This window comes from Pongo abelii, chromosome 8 (genome assembly GCF_028885655.2).
Source record: "Pongo abelii isolate AG06213 chromosome 8, NHGRI_mPonAbe1-v2.0_pri, whole genome shotgun sequence".
Classification (NCBI taxonomy): Eukaryota; Metazoa; Chordata; class Mammalia; order Primates; family Hominidae; genus Pongo; species Pongo abelii.
Window position 1 is genome coordinate 71,897,612 of NC_071993.2, and position 8,383 is coordinate 71,905,994.

The 8,383-nt window shown below is 56.0% G+C and overlaps 1 protein-coding gene across 4 annotated transcripts in view; it reads left to right on the forward strand.

The window, feature by feature from the left end:
• The window catches only part of SPOCK2 (SPARC (osteonectin), cwcv and kazal like domains proteoglycan 2), a 29,199-nt gene that overhangs the window by 485 nt on the left and 20,331 nt on the right, over positions 1-8,383 (forward strand). The window lies entirely within an intron of this gene.

The window sequence follows — 8,383 nt, forward strand, 5'->3', positions numbered from 1 at the left end:
GTGCGGGGCCGGGGGGACCCGGACTCCGGCTGCGGCTGGACCCCTACCCGGTCCCCAGCTGCGTTGTGCGAGCCGCCCCCGGGCCTGCCCCAGCCGCTGGGATGCTGCAGGCTGCACATACGGGGCACTGCAGCACCGACAGGTCTGGGTGGGGCCGGCAGTGAGGGTGGCATCGGCTCGCGCGGTGCCCTCTGTTCCCACCGTGGGCTTTGCGGGAGGGGGACAGCATGGGACCTGAGTGTGGCCGGGGCTCTGGGTCTGGGGTCCCAGCAGCCTTCCTAGGCGAGATTGGTGGAAGGCGTGTCCGTACAGGGGTGGGCTGGGGTCCCGGTGCAGAAGGGCGCGCGAGGACCCAGGCTGGTTTTCCCGGACCAACCTTTCAGGGGGGAACCCAGCCTGGAGAGAGGGGAGCAGCTCGGAGCCGGAGGAAGGCTCCCGGCCCGGTGGGCTTGAGAAGCCGGGGAGAGTCCAGAAGCTGGGTCTGGGGGCCCCCGGCGGGCGCCGCCCGAACCCCGGCGTAACCTTGGGCCGAACTCCGCGGGGTGGGGGCGGGGGTGTGGCTGCGGCACTTTTGTTTACCCGCACCTGTGGATCAGAGGGGAAGTCGCAGGCGGCGGCCCGGCGGGGCCAGCTCCTTCCTCCCGGCCGGGCCGGGTTGGGGGCTGGGGAAGCAGGAGTGAGGCAGGGCGGGCGGAGGGTGTGGCTGGACCCCGAGATCGTTGAGGGTGCTGTGGGGGATGGGCCCGGATGCGCCAGAGGCGACGCCGGCTGCTCCTGGCGACCTGGTGCTCACCGCCGCCCTGACCCCAGAAAACCTCTTGTAGGACCCAGGCCCTTACTCCTCCTTCCCCAGATTCCCTCGTCCGACCCACCCAGTACAACGCAGGCCACGCCATGACCTCTCCCGTTTTCTCTTAAACTGCGTGCATCCACAAGTTCCTTGGAAATTTGTTTAAAACACACATGCTTCATAGGCTATCCAGCCAAGTGATGGGAAGAGGCAGAGATTTGGATCTTTTTGTTACCGTCAGACAAGTGACTGTTTCTCCCCAAAGTCAAACTGGCAGGTTGTAATTCACAGAGGAGAGCAGGAACCACGGGCAGCCAGGTCTCCAGGCTGAGTGGCAGGGCCCCCGATGGGCTGCTGATCTCCGCCTTCTCCCCACACGCGACCTGTTCAGCCGCAGGAGCCTGGAGCTCCGCGAGGCCTTCCCGAGGCACCTGCAGGCCCGGCGCAGATGAGCCGCAGTCTCCTGCCGCCTCCTGGGCAGCAGCCCGGCCACAGCAGCGAGGGGGCGGCAGCAGGCTGGCCCATCCGGAATCCATGTGTCACTGGCCTAGGCCTCCCTCCAACTCGCTGGCTGTTTGATCTGCCAAAATGGGACCAGTGAAGGTCAGAGGGAAAAGAAATGCTTAATCAGAACAGGAAAGGTTTAAAATAAAAATTCCTCCCCTCCTCCCTTCTTCCACCTGCTTCCAATAGCCAGCTCGGTGGGTGAGAATAAATGACTTACTGCTTGACCCCATGGCACTGGGCTGCCCACCTGTCTCTCTGTATTGGTGCCAACCACTTCCCCCTTCCTCTCATGCTCATCAGAAGAAAGGCACTAGATTTGAAAGTCTTCAGGACTTGCACATATAAGATTCATGGGAAAGCTTTAGGCGTGTGTTGATTTTGGTAGCCTCAGGCTTTTGTAGGGCAGATGTCCTCTAAAACCCCATTTCAGGTAGTCCTGGCTGCAGGAGGACAGGGTCAGGGAGAGAAGTAGGACAAAGAAGGCTGGGCAAGAGGGCCTGGCCCTGGGGATCTGTTGACAGCCTCTGCAGAAAGGCAGGAAGGAGGCTGCTAGCTCAGAGCCACTGCATTGCATAACTCTAGGGGTGCCACAATAGAAATGGTGCCCCCTGAAGTTGTGCAGTGCCCAGACAGTACACAGGGTCCCCGCCAGCACTACAAACATATCCCTCTTCTGCCAGAAGAAGCCCTACTTCCTGCCTAAGGGCTGAAGGCACTCTAACTGGGCCCAGTAGCAACCGGCTTTATATTTCCATTAGGCCAGCTCTTTGGAAAATATGCTCCTTGGTTCCTCAAAGGAGAGATGGGAATTTCGTTTGAACCCCTTAAGGGGTTGCAAGGTTGAACTGGGACCTTGTTCATAACCCCAGAATGGTACAGGGTCCCCCATTTGCCCCAGTAGGGTGGAGGCAAGCAGGAGGAGTGGGATACTCTTGGGGAGCAGGATTGGGAGGGAAATGCCTTATTCAGTGGTGTGGACAGAACTGAAGGGGGAACTTGAGGGAATCGTGTTGAAAGGGTCAGGAGAATGAAGAAGAGCAAGAAAACTTGGGGAGTTGCTCCACTTTGGAATTGGCCAGAGCTGGTTGAGAGGAAGCACAGCTTAGCATCTTTCTCTGAGCACCAGGATTATAGGGAAGGCAGGATTTACCAGTTGAGTAATCCTCCCCTCCAGTGGGCTCAGCGCTCTTACAGCCTGTGCCTGGGTCGATCTCTTCTAATGCTGGGTGCCCGGCTGCCAGGGAGGAGGGGATTCTGGCAGAAGAGGGGGGAGGTTGTGGACTCCGCCTGGCTCCCTGGCCTACAGATCTAGCTGTACCCTGCCCTGGGCAGTCCTGGGCTTTTCCAAGCCCTGCTCCCCGATGCTCCTACCTCCCAATTCACTCCCTGCACAACTGGGTGGAATTTAATGTAGGTCTTTGGAACAAAGCATCTAGGGCCTAGAGGGATGGACACTTGGAGGAGACAGGTCCATTACACAGCATTCTTCAGGGCAGGCTCCACAGAGCTTGGCTATGAAGAACTGACTGTTCTTTTTCTTCTTGGCTCTTCTCTACTTTGTACTCCACTGCTATGAAGTGTTCATTATATTTATGAGTGTCTCACACACTGCTTGGCACCCAGGAGGCGCACAGTTCATATAAGTTGAATCCCTGGTGCAGTGAGCATTCAATCTGCCATTAAATTAAATTAAATCAAATTAAAGCACTTTAATTTGAGTGGTCTCTTGTGCCTCTCAAGGACCTGGGAGATAGTTATTGTTACTTTACAGCCTGCCATTTTATGGTTGTAGAAACTGAGGCACAGAGAAGTAACTTACCCAAAGGTCAAATAGCTAGTAAGTAGCAGAGCTGAGATTTGAATCCAAGTCATCTTACTTAATTTTGTTTTTCAGGGAATTCTAGGCCTCACCCTTAGCGAAAGTGAGAAGGAAGGGTCTACCCTGAAGAGCAAAGTCTACTCTGGCTTGTGTCCTCTGAGCCTTCAAGGATGCCCTGAGTAGGAGTGTCACCTCCTAGGAAGGTGGGCCAAAGCCCTCAGTGTCTCCAGCAGCCTGCCTATAGCCTACTCCCCACCCAGGCCTAGCAACACTCCAGAGGCAGCTCTCCACCCAGGAGGGGCCGGGGTGCAGTGTGCTGGGACAGCTCTGGCCTGGGTGCCAGTTCGGGCTCTGCCGCTGACTGGCCCCAGGATGCTGGGCTCATCACATAACCCCTCTGAGCTTCGATTTCAGACTAGGAAACTGAAAGGGATGCATAGGTGTGAAGGCACCTTGTCAGGGGGCCGGAGGGCTTCCAGGGCAGGTACTACGCTCCTCACCCACGGAAAAACCACCAGATGGGTCCTCATTTCTGGGGCTGGCCCACACCATGCCTGTCCCTGTGAGAAAGACGTTACTGCACGTTCACTGTCACTCATTCACTGCAGATCTGAGCCCTTCCTGTATGCCAGGGACTTCATCATGATCCTGGGGTCTGGTCCAGGGATATTGTTACCTGCTGGCTAACAATATCGTGTGTTTAGGAACACCAAGAAGGCAAGTAGCAAGTAGCCACAAAGGGGCTCCCTCCTGACCACCCCTCCCTGCTTCCCACCCCACACACCTAAACCAGCGCAAGTGTGGGGATGCGCTGCGCCGATGTCTGTGGGTAAGTGTGGGTGTGTGAGAAGAACCCAAAAGTGGGTCAGGATGGATTTCATAATTGGGGTTTGGGTCCTCTGCCAGATAAAGTGACTAAAAACAAAACAAAACATATAACAACAACAACAACAATTGGGGTTTGAGAATGGGAGGGTGGGCCTTTCCCTGACCTCTCCTCCACCCCAGCTTCTAACTGGAGCTGGAGCAGTGTCAGCAGAGTGATGGGCTCTTGAACACCCGGCGAGACTCCAAGCCTGGGAAGAGAGGGAGAGAAGAGCCCTCTTTGCCTGGAGAGGCTGTCGTATGCTACTCCAGTCTTGCAGCAGCCTGAGAGGATGGGAAGCCAGCAGCCTCCCCTCCCCTTCTCAAAAAGGTCAGAAGGCTACCTGGAGCACAGAAGAGCTCTGTCCTACCCTAAGGCCCAAGGGCCAGAGAGAGCGCTCTGCTCATCTTCCCAGTGAGGGGACAGAACTAGCTGTGTGACCTTGGGGCAGCCACTTCACCTTTCTGGGCCTTGATTTTCCTGGTGGTTTAGTGGGGAGGTGAAACCAAATCATCTGCAGAGGCTTTAGCATGCTGTCACTCCAGGAAGAGCCTGGCAATGGCCTGGCCACCCACAGGTATACCCTGCTTATCCTACCACATCACTGCCACAGGCTGGGTGGCAGGTCTTTGGGTTTAAGGAAGAGATTCTCTTTTTTCTCCAGAGAAAGTACCTGTGACCAGATTAGGGGAGGGTGTATATTAGCTGGAGACCAAAAAACCTGAGAAATGGGGCCTAATGGCATCTTGGGGCAAGCACCAGGCTGAGGATACACATATCATCTCTCTTAGGCGTGGGCTGCTGTAACAAGATACCAGAGATGGGGTGGCTTAAACAACAGAGATTTATTTTATCCTCACAGTTCTGGAGGCCAGGAAGTCTAAGATCAGGATGCTGGCAGACTTGATGTTTGATGAGGGCCCTCTTCCTGGCTTACACTTTTCTCATTATAGCCTCACATGGCTGAGAGAGAGAGCATGAGCTCTATGTAGCCTCTTCTTTTTTTTTTTTGAGACAGGGTCTCACTCTGTCACCCAGGTTGGAGTGCAGCGATGCAATCCTGGCTCGCTGCAACCTCCACCTCCTGGACTCAAGCGATCCTCCCACCTCAGCCTCTCAAGTAGCTGGGATCACAGGCACACACCACCATGCCTGGCTAATTTTTGTATTTTTTGTAGACAGGGTTTCACCATGTTGCCCTTGCTGGTCTTGAACTCCTGGACTCAAGCAATCCACCCATCTCCGCCTCCCAAAGTGCTAGGATTACAGACATGAGCCACCATGCCAGCCTCTAGCCTCTTATACAGACCCCGATCTCATCATGAGGGCCCTACCCTGATGGCTTATCTAAACTGAATCCCTCCCCCAAGGCCCCGCCTCCTAATCGACTCCCATTGGAGGTCAGGATTTCAGCATATGGGTTTAGGGGGACACAAACATGCAGTCCATAACCCCGTCTCTGCGCGTCCCCTTGCAGGAGCAATGTGGGTCTTCTAAGAGTTGTGGATGGGAAAAATGTATGCCCAGGCCTATGCCTGGATACACAGTTTAGATACCACTGTGCCCAGCCTCAGTGTGCAGACCTGGCCCAGCTGTGGCTCTTGAAGTGTGCCAGCCTCTGACCGCCCAAGGGCTTGGCCAGCATCCAGTTGCAGGTGTGGCTCCTTCCTTGGGGTTCCTGCAGCATTTATTGGCCATAACTCATTTGGCACAGGTTGGATGCTGCCTCATAGCATCACTTACACTGCGGGCTGTATCTTCAGAGTCCTTCTGCTGGTATTTGTAATGTGTGTTTGTCACATTCCTCCCATCTTGATCCCCTGAGGAGAGGGTCTGGGAACAGTCAGCCTTGTGTACCTTACCACCCCATCCCCAGAGCATTGCATGGGGTGTTTGGCACACAGTAGGTGCTCAATGTAAATGTGTGCACTGTGGCATGTTAGAGCCAGACAGGATCTCATCCAGCCCGTTCTCTGCACCCCTCCCTCTCCTCTCCAAGTAGCAGTTCTGTGAGTTCAAGTAAAGAGGGGCTGGGGCGCTGGTCTGACTGTGCTGGTGATTTGGGGAGATCTCTTCCTCTTCCGGAACCCCAAGAGGTTGGGACAAACACAGCAACAAGCCCAGCTCCCTGAATTTCAGTGATTCATTTGTGGGATAAAGGAGTGAATGATAAAATGAAGGACGACTGTCCCCGGGTCTCCCTGTCCTTCAGCCCTCCGTGCCTGTCCCTGGCTACAGCCAGTCTCCCACTTTATCCGTGGAGAGGGTGCTCTGAGCCTCTTCCCCACTCCCACACCTTATTATGCCCACAGAGTGGGCCAGCCACCTATCAGACATGTGGATGGTGGGGACAGGGCTCCCTCAGGTAGAGAACAGATTCTGTAGGGTGGGGCGTCCAGCCCCCTCCTGCTGTCTTCCCCAACACCTGCCAGTCGGTCAAGGCTGCCCTGTATAGAAGGACAAGCCAGGCCCGGCTGGTGTCTTACCTCTGCCTGGATGCAAACAGCTTGCTCCTTCCCTGACCCCTTGTCCCCAGGCACAGGGCAGAGGACGTGAAGGGTCTGAAATCGTTCGGGCTCCTATTCTGCTCATCTCCAAGTTCTCAGTTTGGAAGAACTGGGGGAGCAGAATCCTGGAGACTCAGAAGCACTGAGCCCCACATTTCACAGGTGAAGAAACAGGGCCAGAGAAAGGGCAGGCACCTGCAATCCCACTCTTCTCGTGGTCCAGGGCTCTTCGCCTGCACCACGGCCTGTGGCTCAGCTCCAGCCCTGGGGTCTCCCTCAGACCTCCTTGGGCTTGAATTCTGACCCCCACCCCCATGTTCCAGAAGGGAAGCCAGGGTCCTGAGGCAGCTCAGAACACAGCCCCGGGCCCCTCACACCTCCCACTGTTCTCTGCCCTTTATGCACTATTGGGGCCACCGCCTGGAGCAGGGACCAAGGACTAGGGCAGCCACCAAGATGCCACTGGACCAGCAGGGAGGTCAGGCCCCGGGCATCAGGTGGGTGTTGGCGCAGGCATACCTGAGCCCAGGCCCAGCCCGGCTCCTGGCACGCAGGGAGTGATGATAAGCACATTTTTGCCCTCCAAGGAAATTCCTCTGAGGGCAGAGGAGGTGGGAGGCCAGAGTCTTCTAGATGCCTGTCTCCTTCTGTTTATCCAGGCCTATCACAGCCTCTGGCGCCCCCTCTAAGAGAGGCGCAAGTATTTAATGACTGGCCCCTCTGCCCCCCGCCCCTTCCCAGCCACCCCCACCCCCTTGCAGGGACACTGCCTCCCCAGGTGCCCTCTCCCAGGTGTGTGATGAGGTGTTAATCCTCAGTGGAGGAGGATCCCAGGTGTCCCCACTGGGCCCCACCTTGCTCTTTTCTGGGTTCCTCTCTCTGTGCCCTGTGGCTATTTCCAGGGAGGGCAGGAGGAGGCCACAGAGGCAAGCTTCTCTCCAGTCCTGGGCCTTCTTCGGTGGACTGGCCTCCATCACAGGCTCCGTTGCCTGAGGAATGAGGCCAAAATAATGGCAGGTACAGGGCCTCTCAGAGGCTGAGCCAGGCCTGGCCCACTTCCATTTTTAGAGATTCTTGATCTATTAAAAAATGAAGAAATGCCGTAACAGGGTTAGGGAAATTGTGGTGTATTCAGTCTTATGATGACTGTCTTCTTTCCGTCCTGTCGCTGTGCCTCTGGCTGTGTGTCCTCAAGTAGAGACAATGTCAGATGTCCATATTGAGGCACCTTGTAACACTGAGACCCTACAGAGCCTCTGCCCAGCCCTGCCCCTAGGCTCCCCAGGTGTGTGCCAGAGAACCCGGGGTTCAGGCGTCCTGTCTTGTGTCTTTTGAAAGTACGGAGCTTCAGTTCACAAAGTGCTCCTGCAGACATGATTGCCTGGGTTCTTCTGCAGCTCAGAGGGGAAGGCAAGGGGGTCATCCTTATTTTACAGCCAAGGAAGCCAGTCCAGCAAGGGAAGTGACTCACTTGCTGGCAGTCAGTGGCAAGGCCAAGCAGGAGCCCAGGCCCCCGAGTCCTTGGTGGTGAGGGGTGTAGGGGGTGAGGTCTCCCTGTCACACTGTGCTGCAAAGAAGCAGGTGGATCTTGACCCCATAAGCCAGGGTCTGGAGGGCTGCTCTTCTTTGCTGATTCGCTGCTGGGTCCCAAGCTTCACACCAGATGGAGAAGCTGGGAGAGATTGGGTTAATTCAAGCTGTGAAGTGAGCGGGTGATTTGGGTGCTAATTAAAATGACAGGAAGTAAACAGCACTTGGAAACACCCAGCATGTGCCCCCTAAGCCCGACTAGGCCTGCGCACTCACTGCTGTCTCCCCCAGCTTGGCTCAGTGGGCACCGTCTCCATGGCAACTGAGCTGCGCTGCAGAGATCAAAGCTGAAGATGGGTTAGCTC